Below are 12,655 nucleotides of genomic sequence, written 5' to 3'. Positions count from 1 at the left end.
AGTCTGGGCTGACTTTTTTTTAGTTGGAGAGACGGAGAGGGAGAGAGGGAGAGGGAGAGAGAGAGAGAGAGAGAGAGTGGGAGAGAGGGAGAGAGGGAAAGAGAGAGGGAGAGAGAGAAGGAGAGAGAGAGAGTGGGAGAGAGGGAGAGAGGGAGAGAGAGAGGGAGAGAGAGAGTGGGAGAGAGGGAGAGAGGGAGAGAGAGAGAGAGTGGGAGAGAGGGAGAGAGGGAGAGAGAGAGAGAGAGGGAGACAGAGAGAGGGAGAGAGGGAAAGAGAGAGGGAGAGAGAGGAGGAGAGAGAGAGTGGGAGAGAGGGAGAGAGGGAGAGAGAGAGGGAGAGAGAGAGTGGGAGAGAGGGAGAGAGAGAGGGAGAGAGAGAGTGGGAGAGAGGGAGAGAGGGAGAGAGAGGGAGAGAGAGAGAGAGGGAGACAGAGAGTGGGAGAGAGGGAGAGAGAGAGGGAGAGAGAGAGGGGGAGAGAGAGAGGGAGAGAGAGAGGGAGAGAGGGAGAGAGAGAGAGGGAGAGAGAGACAGAGAGAGAGAGAGAGAGAGGGAGAGAGAGAGAGAGAGACTACAATAAAACGTCCTCTAACTCTTTTTCTTCCTCCCCCTTTTGCTAATCAAATAGCAGTATGAGAGGGGGTTAAAAAATTTATCCAAATAGTATTGTCTTTATTGACATAAATAAAGACTGCTGTTTTTAAATTTAACATAGCAGGAGTGGGCGGTAGCGCAGCAGGTTAAGCGCATGTGGCGCAAAGCGCAGGGACCAGCATAAGGATCCTGGTTCGAGCCCCAGGCTCCCCACCTGCTGGGGAGTCGTTTCACAGGCGGTGAAGCAGGTCTGCAGGTGTCTGTCTTTCTCTTCCCCTCTCTGTCTTTCCCTCCTCTCTCCATTTCTCTGTCCTATCCAACAACGAAGACATCAATAACAACAATAATAACTACAAAAATAAAACAACAAGGGCAACAAAAGGGAATAAATAAATATAAAAGAAAGGTATTTAAAAAATTATCCAAGTAGTATTATCTTTATTGACATATAAATAAGGACTGCTGTTTTTAAATTTAATATAACGGGAGTTGGGCTGCAGCGCAGCGGTTTAAGCACACATGGCACAAAGCACAAGGACCGGCGTAAGGATCCAGGTTCAAGGACCCGGCCCCCCACCTGCAGGGGAGTCACTTCACAGGCGGTGAAGCAGGTCTGCAGGTGTCTGTCTTTCTCTCCCCCTCTCTGTTTTCCCCTCCTCCCTCCATTTCTCTCTGTCCTGCCTAACAACGACGACATCAGTAACTACAATAATAGTAACTACAACAAGAATGAAAAACAACAAGAGCAACAAAAGGTGTTGTATGCTTTACATTGGTTTGTTCTAGCCCTCCCCCCGCCAAGAGAATTGGATCAGTCCAATTAATTTCACGGGCCTGCTTGGCCCCGCCCCAAGGAACCCCGGGAGAGGGTTCCTGAGTTCAAGAGTTGCAGAGTTACAGAGTAAGAGAGAGTTCCACAGTGGAAGAGTTTCAGAGGGTTCCCCAGTACGAGAGTTCCAGAGTACCAGAGTGACAGAGTTCCTGAGTTCGAGAGTGCCAGAGTTTCTGAGTTCCTGAGTTCGAGAGTTTCAGGGTTACAGAGTAAGATAGAGTGCCAGAGAGACAGAGTTCCTGGGTTTCTGAGTTCCAGAGTAAAAGAGAGAGTGCTTGCGCCGCCGCAAAGAGACAGCAGAGTTCTGTTTGGTGATTAGTTTGTCTTAGTTTATGAATCGCTGTTCCTGAATAAAGAAATACAGCTTCCCTGCCCAGCTGTTGTCTCCGCGTCTCTGTTACCCGCCTGTGAAGCTAGACCCGCCCAGCCAGAGCCTCCGAAATTTTAACAACAAAAAGGGTAAATAAATATTAAAAATATTAAAAAATTAATATAGATCCTAAAGCAACCAGAAGGACAGAAATTACTAAAGTTAGGGCAGAAATAAATAACATTGAGAATAGGAAAACCATACAAAAGATCAATGAAAGTAAATGTTGGTTCTTCGAAAGAGTAAACAAAATCGACAAACCTTTAGCCAGACTCACAAAACAAAAAAGGGAGAAGACCCAAATAAATCGGATAGTAAATGAAAGAGGAGAAATCACAACAGACACTGCAGAAATTCAACATATCATGCGAGGCTTCTATGAACAACTATATGCCACCAAGCTAGAGAACCTGGAAGAAATGAATGATTTCCTAGATACCTACCAACTTCCAAAACTAAGTAAAGAGGAAGTGGATAACATGAACAGGCCCATCACAGCTAATGAAATTGAAACAGTTATCAAAAATCTTCCCAAAAATAAAAGTCCTGGACCAGATGGTTTTACAAATGAATTCTACAAAACTTTCAAAGAAGAACTAATACCTCTACTTTTAAAAGTCTTCCAGAAGATTGAAGACACTGGAATACTCCCTGCCAGCTTCTATGAAGCCAACATCACCCTGATACCAAAAGCAGACAGGGACACAACCAAAAAAGAAAACTACAGACCAATATCTCTGATGAACATAGATGCGAAAATATTGAACAAAATTCTAGCCAACCGGATACAGCAGTATATCAAAAAAATTGTTCATCATGACCAAGTGGGGTTTATCCCAGGCATGCAAGGTTGGTTTAATATACGTAAGTCAATCAATGTGATCCACCACATCAACAAAAGCAAGACCAAAAACCACATGGTCATATCAATAGATGCAGAGAAAGCCTTTGACAAAATACAACATCCCTTTATGATCAAAACACTACAAAAAATAGGAATAGATGGAAAATTCCTGAAGATAGTGGAGTCTATATATAGCAAACCTACAGCCAACATCATACTCAATGGTGAAAAACTGGAAGCATTTCCCCTCAGATCAGGTACTAGACAGGGCTGCCCACTATCACCATTACTATTCAACATAGTGTTGGAAGTTCTTGCCATAGCAATCAGGCAGGAGCAAGGAATTAAAGGCATACAGATTGGAAGAGAAGAAGTCAAACTCTCCTTATTTGCAGATGACATGATAGTATACATGGAAAAACCTAAGGAATCCAGCAAGAAGCTTTTGGAAATCATCAGGCAATACAGTAATGTGTCAGGCTATAAAATTAACATTCAAAAGTCAGTGGCATTCCTCTATGCAAACACTAAGTTAGAAGAAATTGAAATCCAGAAATCAGTTCCTTTTTCTATAGCAACAAAAACTATAAAATATCTAGGAATAAACCTAACCAAAGAAGTGAAAGACTTGTATACTGAAAATTACGAGTCACTACTCAAAGAAATTGAAAAAGACACAAAGAAGTGGAAAGATATTCCATGTTCATGGGTTGGAAGAATTAACATCATCAAAATGAATATATTACCCAGAGCCATCTACAAATTTAATGCTATCCCCATCAAGATCCCAAGCACATTTTTTAGGAGAATAGAAAAAATGCTACAAATGTTTATCTGGAACCAGAAAAGACCTAGAATTGCCAAAACGATCTTGAGAAAAAAGAACAGAACCGGAGGCATCACACTGCCAGATCTCAAACTGTATTATAGGGCCATTGTCATCAAAACTGCTTGGTACTGGAACATGAACAGACACACTGACCAGTGGAATAGAATTGAGAGCCCAGAAATGAGGCCCCACACGTATGGACATCTAATCTTTGACAAAGGGGCCCAGACTATTACATGGGGAAAGCAGAGTCTCTTCAACAAATGGTGTTGGAAACAATGGGTGGAAACATGCAGAAGAATGAAACTGAATCACTGTATTTCACCAAATACAAAAGTAAATTCCAAGTGGATCAAGGACTTGGATGTTAGACCAGAAACTATCAGATACTTAGAGGAAAATATTGGCAGAACTTTTTTCCGCATAAATTTTAAAGACATTTTCAATGAAACGAATCCAATTACAAGGAAGACTAAGGCAAGTATAAACCTATGGGACTACATCAAATTAAAAAGCTTCTTCACAGCAAAAGAAACCACTACCCAAATCAAGAGACCCCTCACAGAATGGGAGAAGATCTTTACATGCCATACATCAGATAAGAGTTTAATAACCAACATATATAAAGAGCTTGCCAGACTCAACAACAAGACAACAAATAACCCCATCCAAAAATGGGGGGAGGACTTGGACAGAATATTCACCATAGAAGAGATCCAAAAGGCCGAGAAACACATGAAAAAATGCTCCAAGTCTCTGATTGTCAGAGAAATGCAAATCAAGACAACAATGAGATATCACTTCACTCCTGTGAGAATGTCACACATCAGAAAAGGTAACAGCAGCAAATGCTGGAGAGGGTGTGGGGTCAAAGGAACCCTCCTGCACTGCTGGTGGGAATGTCAATTGGTCCAACCTCTGTGGAGAACAGTTTGGAGAACTCTCAGAAGGCTAGAAATGGACCTACCCTATGACCCTGCAATTCCCCTCCTGGGGATATATCCTAAGGAACCCAAAACAGCCATCCAAAAAGATCTGTGTACACATATGTTCTTGGCAGCACAATTTGTAATAGCCAAAACCTGGAAGCAACCCAGGTGTCCAACAACAGATGAGTGGCTGAGCAAGTTGTGGTATATATACACAATGGAATACTACTCAGCTGTAAAAAATGGTGACTTCACCGTTTTCAGCCGATCTTGGATGGACCTTGAAAAAATCATGTTGAGTGAAATAAGTCAGAAACAGAAGGATGAATACGGGATGATCTCACTCTCAGGCCGAAGTTGAAAAACAAGATTAGAAAAGAAAACACAAGTAGAACCTGAAATGGAATTGGAGTATCACACCAAAGTAAAAGACTCTGGGGTGGGTGGGTGGGTGGGGAGAATACAGGTCCATGAAAAATGATGAATGAAATAGTGGGGGTTGTATTGTTAAATGGGAATCTGGGGAATGTTATGCATGTAAAAAAAAAAAAAAAGAATTAGAAACGCAAAGCAGAAATTGACTGAGTTTGGAGTATGGCACCAAAGTAAGAAAGCAGAAGTAGACTTTGCTAGAGTTTGCAGTGAGTGCCTCCCTAAATACTTCCTCTCCACTTTTCCAAGCTTTGGGTCCATGATTGCTCAACAATTTGTTTGGCTTTGTATGTTAACTCTTTTTTCAGTCACCAGGTTCCAGGTGTCATCAGGATGCCGGCCAGACTTCCCTGGATTGAAGACCCCACCAATGTGTCCTGGAGCTCAGCTTCCCCAGAGACCCACCCTACTAGGGAAAGAGAGAGGCAGACTGGGAGTATGGACCGACCAGTCAACGCCCATGTTCAGCGGGGAAGCAATTACAGAAGCCAGACCTTCTACCTTCTGCAACCCACAATGACCCTGGGTCCATGCTCCCAGAGGGATAGAGAATGGGAAAGCTATCGGGGGAGGGGGTGGGATATGGAAATTGGGCGGTGGGAATTGTGTGGGGTTGTACCCCTCCTACCCTATGGTTTTGTTAATTAATCCTTTCTTAAATAAAAAAAAAAATTAATATAGATTTTATTAGTGGCTTAGGAGTGCTTTACAAGATCATAAGATTACAGGGGTACAGTTCCACAGTGTTCCCACCACCAGACTCAAGCCTGGGCCATATATCCGTCAAAAAAGCACACTATTCAGATAAGCTATTTTGTTTGTTTTATTTTGCTTTGTTTTCTTTCTCTCTCTCCCTCTGTCTTTGGCTCTCTCTTTCTTTAGCCTCCAGAGTTATTGCTGGGGCTTGGTGCTAGCATTACAAATCCATGGCTCCTGGCAGGTATTTGTACCATTTTATTGGATAGGACAGAGAGAAACTGAGAGGGGAGGGGGGACAGAGAGGGAGAGAGAAAGAGAGACACCTGCAGACCTGCTTCACCATTGGTGAAGCTTCCCCCTTGCATGTGGGAGCTGGGTGCTCAAACCTGGGTCCTTGTGAGGGTCCTATATGCATTTAATCCGGTGCACACTGCCTGGCCCCTCTTTTTAAATACCTTTCTTTACCAGAGCCCTGTCCACTTCGGACTTAATGGTGGTGTGGTGATTGAATCTGGAATTTCTGGTGACTCAGACCTGAAAGTGTGTTGTACAAATAAATCTCTGTGCTATTTTTCCAGATGTTTTCACTGGTTATTCTTCTCCTCTTCTACCTCATTCTCTTCACTAATCAGATAACAGTATTATAGGGGTTAAAAACAAAATTTTATCCAAATAGTACTATTTCTATTAAAAACATAAAGATTGAGATTTTAAAAACTGTAATATGAATTACTTACAAGATTATAAAATCACATGGGTATAGTTCCACAATGTGCCCACCACCCCAATGATCACCACAGTTCTCACAAAGTCTTAAAGACAGTTTGGTGGGGCTGGGTGGTGGCACACTTGGTGGAGTGCACACATCACGATGTGCAAGGACCCAGGTTCAATTCCCCAGTCCCCACTTGTAAGGGGAAAAGCATCATGAGCAGCAGTGAAACAGTGCTGCAGATGTCTCTTTCTCTCAATCTCCCTCTTTCCTCTCAGTGTCTGCCTCTATTCCAGATAGATAAAGACATAAATAAGTAAATAAAATTATAAAAATAAAGACAGTTTGGCTACTTTTAAAATTTGACTTGCAGATTCATGGGCTCCTATATTCTCCTTTTTTACTTTCCCTTTTTTTATTGTTGTTGTAGTTATTGTTGTTATTTATGTCATTGTTGGATAGGACAGAGAGAAATGGAGAGAGGAGGAAGACAGAGAGGGGGAGAGAAAGACAGACACCTGCAGACCTGCTTCATCTCCTGTGTAGCAAATCCCCTGCAGGTGGGGAGCCGGGGGCTCGAACAGGGATCCTTGAGCCAGTCCTTGCCCTTTGTACCACCTGTGCTTACTACTGCCCGATTCCCCCTATTCTCTCTTTAAAAAAAAAAAAATATATATATATATTTATATTCATTTACTATAGAGACAGAGAGAAATTGAGAGGGTAGAGGGAGACAGAGAGACACCTGCAGCCCTCTGCAGCCCTGCTTCACCACTTGTAAAGCTTTTCTCCTGCAGCTGGGGACCAGGGGCTTGAACCTGGGTCCTTGTGCACTGTAACAGGTGCGCCCACCCCCTGGTCCCTCGTGCTTCTGTCCTATATGCTCCACACAGTAGTCGTCTCTCACCTCTCACCTCACGGAGCGTAACGCCACTAGTCCCATTCGTGTTGAAGGCCATAGCACCAGCTCTTTGAATTGCAGAATGGTATCCCACTGAGGGTATGTGCCGTGATTTCTTTGTCTGGCTGTTTGTTGATGGGCATTTCAGTTGCATCTATTCCTTGGCTATTGTGAGGAATACGGTCAGTCATGAATGAACACAGGGACACACATGTCCCTTCCAACTAGCTTTCTCGTGCTAGGAGTGGTGTTTTGCTGCCTCATAAGTTCATTCCATTCTTATCTGTTTAAAGGCTCTCCGTAGGATTCTCCAGAGAGGCTGCACCAGCCCAGGTCCTCACCAACAAAGCGACAGAGTTCTTTCTTCTCCACATCCTTGTCAACACTCGCCATTTCCTGCTTTGCTGAGGTAGGCCAGTCTCATAGTCCTCGTCTCCCTTCAGCTGATTCTTGCATGTTGGGCACTGGTTTAATCCCCATTGGTTAGAACCTTCGCAACAGCTGGAGACCCGCCCTGCCTGCAGGGCATTGGTTTAATCCCCACTGGTTAGATGCTACCTTCGCAGCTCTTTTTTCCGCCCCCTATCATATCCACTTCCTTTTCCGGCCTGCCACTTCTGCATCGGAAGATATAAAGGCAGATCAATAAAGGCAGTTGCATTGTGTTCCCACTCAGCCACGTGCCCCAGAGTCTCTCTCTCCTGGCAGCGCTAGCCCGGCACTTGCACCCAGGTGGACTCTCTCTGTCTGCTCTTACCCTCCCCACCCCCACCACCAGATTTCACTCTCTTGCAGATCCTTCTCGTCTGCCACCTTTCTGACTCGTCAACTCCTTTGGCTGTTTTCACTAAGGAATGACAGTTTCTTGCTTCCTGGACAACATCACCCCCTCTCTGGGTGGTAGATACAGATTTAGACAGTAAGAGCAAGCAATGAAGAGAATGTCTCTCTCTATATATATGTTGGGTTATAATATATTTTTCCTTGTACGGATTGTCTATGTCCTCTGCCATCTGATGAATGACTTTATTGCAATGAGTGTCACGGAATGCTTACAACATTCTGGGTGGCAAAGGTATACCAGTGAAGGTATAATCTCTACTTTCCTAGGGGCACACATACTATCAACAATGAGTGAATATATCAGGCATGGGCAAGTGCTAAGGAGACAAGTATGTAGGATAAAGGGAAAGGAAAAGATGAGTGGGGAGATATAGACAGTGTTGCCCTGGAACTGGGTTGTGCCATCATCTTTTTATTTATTTTTTTTCTCCAGGGTTATTGCTGAGGGGGATGCATTGGATCGACCTTCCCGTGGTGCATCCCGTGAGTACCCATTCATTGGGGAAACTGACGATCCTTCCTAGCCGACTGAATCCACATGGATCCCAGTCACTTTCAAAGCCAGCAACAAGCAGCTCCTGACACCTTTCAACCTGACGCTGTTGACTGGCTACGGAAGAAGGGCAAACGCTAGAAAAAGAAGAATTGCTGAGGCTCGGTGCCTGCACTATGAACACCTCAAGGTCATTTTCCCCATTATGCTGCCCTTGTTGTTGTTGTTGGATAGGACAGAGAGAAATGGAGAGAGGAGGGGAAGATAGAGGAGGAGGGGGAAGAGAAAGATAGACACCTGCAGACATGCTTCACCACCTGTGAAGCAACCCCCTTGCAGGTGGGGTGCCGGAGACTTGAACCGGGATCCTTACGCAAGTCCTTGTGCTTTGTGCCATGTGTGCTTAACCCACTGCGCTACCGCCCAGTCCTCTTAAGAATTGAGTGCACTTCTCAACTCATGTTTAATAGCCTCCTGCTGGCAACTTAGACTTGGCCATGGTAGGAGAACGCACATCCCCCCCCCCACACACACACACTATGCCGCAGACCAGGGGCACCTCAGAGCTAAACAGCAGACAACAGCTCAATGTTGGAATTTCAATCTGTGTGGGTTAGTCAGGGGAAAGCTTACTGACAAAGTGACATTTGACCAGAAAGAGATAAGGAGGAAGCCATGTAGGTATCTGAGGGAAGAGCATTCCAAACAGAAGGAATGGAATGGTCAGTTTCAGGAAGAGGGAGGCCAGTACACCTAGAACTGATTTGGAGAGGGCATGAGGAATATAGGGTGGTAAGTGATTAGATGGGAGGAAGGGGCGGTGAATTGGTGGGAGGTTGATAAAGATTTTTAATTTCTTTATTATCTTCTTTTATTGGATAGAGACAGCCAGAAATGGAGAGGGAAGGGGTGATGTAGAGACAGAAAGACACCTGCAACACTGCTTCACTACTCAGTCTTCCCCCTGCAGGTGGGAACGGGGGGGGGGGGGAGTTGAACATTGCTTCTTGCGCATTGTAACATGTGCCTTCAACCAGGTGCGCCACCACCCGGCAGGAGTTACAGATTGTATATTGATAGGTTGTTATAGATGTCATAGATGCTCTGTCTGGGTTTTACTCCGAATCTGAGAGGAACGTCAACTGAAGGATTTTGAGCTGAGAAGTTACATGCTATGATTTCTGTTATAAAAGAATCAATCTGGCTGCTGCGTTGAGAACGGGGCTTTAGGAGGGCAGAGTTCCAGTCATAAGGAGGCTGTTGGATCATTCCAGGAGATGACGACTGACGCTGTTTACATTGGTGGTAGAGGTGGAGAAATGGTCTGGACTCTGGATGCAGTGTTAAGGGAGAACTTCCGGTACCTGTCGACGGAGCCAATCGACTTTAAGTTCAGGAGGATTTGAGACATAGTGGCAGAGTCTACCACTCAGCTCTTTGGGTTACTTTGCATTCTGCTGCTCAATCTTTTTTTTAAGGAAAATTTCTTTCAAACTGTGTTTGATTCTGATTATCTTCCTCTTCACCCACTTGAGGAGACAGTACTAGATGTTAGCAACACCCCTTCTCACCCTTTCCCCAACAGTCACAGAAGTGGAAGTTACTTTTGGTATGAGGTAGTTAGACATAGCTGTGGGGGTCAGGTGATTCCGCTAAGGAGAAAGGGTAGCGTACTGCCTTCAAGTGATTGATAGAAAAAGACAGGCCTCTCTCTCTCTCTGTCTCTCTCTCTCTCTCTCTTTCTCTCTCTCCATAAGCTCAAAGACAGATGCCAGATGTACCAATAACTTGACTTTGTCTAGGAATGTGGAGCAATGAGTTAGAAAAATCTGAAGTTCTGAGATGTCCATGTGAAGTAAACATGTCTTACTCCCTTCCCTTAGAATTATTTTTCTTTTCTTTCTGTTTTGTTTTCTTTTTTTTCTGTTTTGTTTTTTTAAAAAAAGAAAGAAAGAAGAAAGGTTTCACTTCTCTAATATATGAATCCTAAGGTGGTACAAAGCATAAGGACCTGTGCAAGGACCCCAGTTTGAGCCCTTGGCTCCCCACCTGCAGGGTGGTCACTTCACAAGTGGTGAAGCAGGTCTGCAGGTGTCTGTCTTTCTCTCCCCCTCTTTTTGCTTCCCCTCCTCTCTCAACCTCTCTCTGTCCTATCCAACAATGACAGCGATAACAACAATAATAGTGACAACAACAATGATTACAAGGGCAACAAAAGGGAAAAAAAAAATAGCTTCCGGGAGCAGTGGATTCCTAGTGCTGTCACTGAGCCCCAGCAATAACCCTGGAGGCCAATATATATATCTTTTAAAAAGTGAAGTAGAGGAATGGATGCTGAGGATGAAGGCAGGATGATTTCCCCAGCCAGAGTGCTGGGGCTGAGGCTGAAAGCCTGTCAGGGAGCTTGTTCTACTGTGGAGAAAGCCAAACAAGAGAATCTGTCTGGAGAGAAGGTGGTCTTGCAGGAACTGGGGAGGTAGTTAGGAACGACCCAGTAGGTCTGCTGGAAAATATGCCTTTTATGGCCGTGCACTAAGTTTGATCTGTGCCAGGGGAAGGGTCACAAAGATCCCCTAGCAGCCTTCCTCATTAAAGTTAATGGGGGAATCTCCTGTACAGCCTCAGGGCAGAATATGGCATGATGAATCTGTATGATTATTTCATGAAGTTTCTCAAAGATAAATAAGGCTCTTAACTGACATGTTTAATAGCGAGCGATTTATATCTGAGTGTGTGTGGAATGTAATACACAACTGAGGAGGATAAGGCAGGAAACGGTCACCAGGTCTGAGTCCAGCTGGTGTTGCTGGGAAGGCGATGAATAGCTGCTGATCGAAGATAAACTGGGACGGGGTGAACACTTGTAGGGAGCCAGTGCACACAGCTGCTTACTGTCTCGAGGAGCTGGTGCTGTCTGGCCCTTGATGGGGAGCAGTTAAGTTTCCCTCGGACGGCCACCTGGAAGACCCGGTCAAAGTCTCTGATACAGGAGAGGAGTCATGCTTATTAGCACTCCTGGTTTTGTCTAGGCGCAACTGTCAGCTCCGCTTTCTTTTCTTGTTCTTCTTCTTGTTCTTATTATTCTTGTTCTTGTCCTTGTTGTTGTTGTTGTTCTTGTTCTTCTCCTCCTCCTCCTTCTCCTCATTTTCCTTCTCCTCCTTCTCCTTCACCTCCTCCTTTTCCCCATTCTCCTCCTCCTCCTTCTCCTCCTCTTCCTTCTTCTCCTCCTTCTTCTACTCCTCCTTCTTCTTCCTCTTCGTCTTCTCCTTCTCCTCCTCCTCCTCCTCCTTCTTCTTTTTTGTAATTCAGTCTTGTGCTTTATTTTATTTGTTTTCATGTTACAGAATTACATGTCAACAGGAGGTGGAATCCACACCATTCCCACCACCCGAGTTCTGAATCTTCACTCTCCCCACTGCAATCCACCGCAGTTGCCCTAAGGTTGTAGACATGGGCCAGCCATCATCTCTACAACTCTCTGTCCACATTTATACACAGTTGCCCCTTCCTTTTCTGATTCAATATTCTCTTCCCCTCCAAGCCTCTCATGACAGCATAACTACCTCCATTTGTCCCTCTACTTTTCCTCCTCTCTTTGGGTGCTGCTGGAGCTGGAGTGCAGAGCCCTCTTATCTCCGTCCTATCACTTCTTCCCCACTGGGAGGATGGATCAAGGTTATTTTTGGGGAGCAGAAGGTGGGTGTTCTGGCTTCTGGAGCTGCTTCTCCACTGAGCAGGGTCTCAATGAAGGTTTCCACTGGAGAGATTTGACTCTCATCTTTGCCATCGCCCTTTGGGTGTCTGCAGTGGGAAGAGCTCTACCCACTTCTTTTCGCTCTTCATCTCCCATTCTCTTGCATTCTGAACAGACACTCCTATACTTCAGTGTGTTCTCTCCTGGTAAATCTAAGTCATCTTCTCTTTTTATTTTTAAATCACTGCCATGAGGGTTATCCCTAGGTCTCATGCAAGATGAATTCACTGCTCCTGGTGGCCATTTTTTTTTAATTTATAGAGACAGAGACAGAGACATGGGAGTGGGAGAGGAGCAGGAGATAGAGAGGGAGAGGGAGAGAGAAAGAGAGACACCTGCAGCCCTGTTTTACCACTTGTGAAACTTCTTCCCTGCAGGTAGGGACTGGGGATTTGAACATGGGTCCTTGTACATGGTAATGTGTGG

General features: G+C 44.7%; 1 long non-coding RNA gene across 1 annotated transcript in view; it reads left to right on the top strand.

Moving 5' to 3' along the window:
• Window positions 1–7,243: 7,243 nt before the first annotated feature.
• Window positions 7,244–12,655, top strand: part of LOC132535234 (uncharacterized) — a 55,661-nt gene continuing 50,249 nt past the window's right edge. Inside the window, exon 1 of the long non-coding RNA XR_009547008.1 lies at window positions 7,244–7,548. This is a non-coding gene — a long non-coding RNA (uncharacterized LOC132535234). The remainder of the gene's footprint in view (window positions 7,549–12,655) is intronic.

The sequence above is a fragment of the Erinaceus europaeus genome, chromosome 21, assembly GCF_950295315.1.
Source record: "Erinaceus europaeus chromosome 21, mEriEur2.1, whole genome shotgun sequence".
Taxonomy (NCBI): Eukaryota; Metazoa; Chordata; class Mammalia; order Eulipotyphla; family Erinaceidae; genus Erinaceus; species Erinaceus europaeus.
Note: the sequence above shows the minus strand (reverse complement) of the source record. Positions and strands in the feature narration are given on the sequence as shown.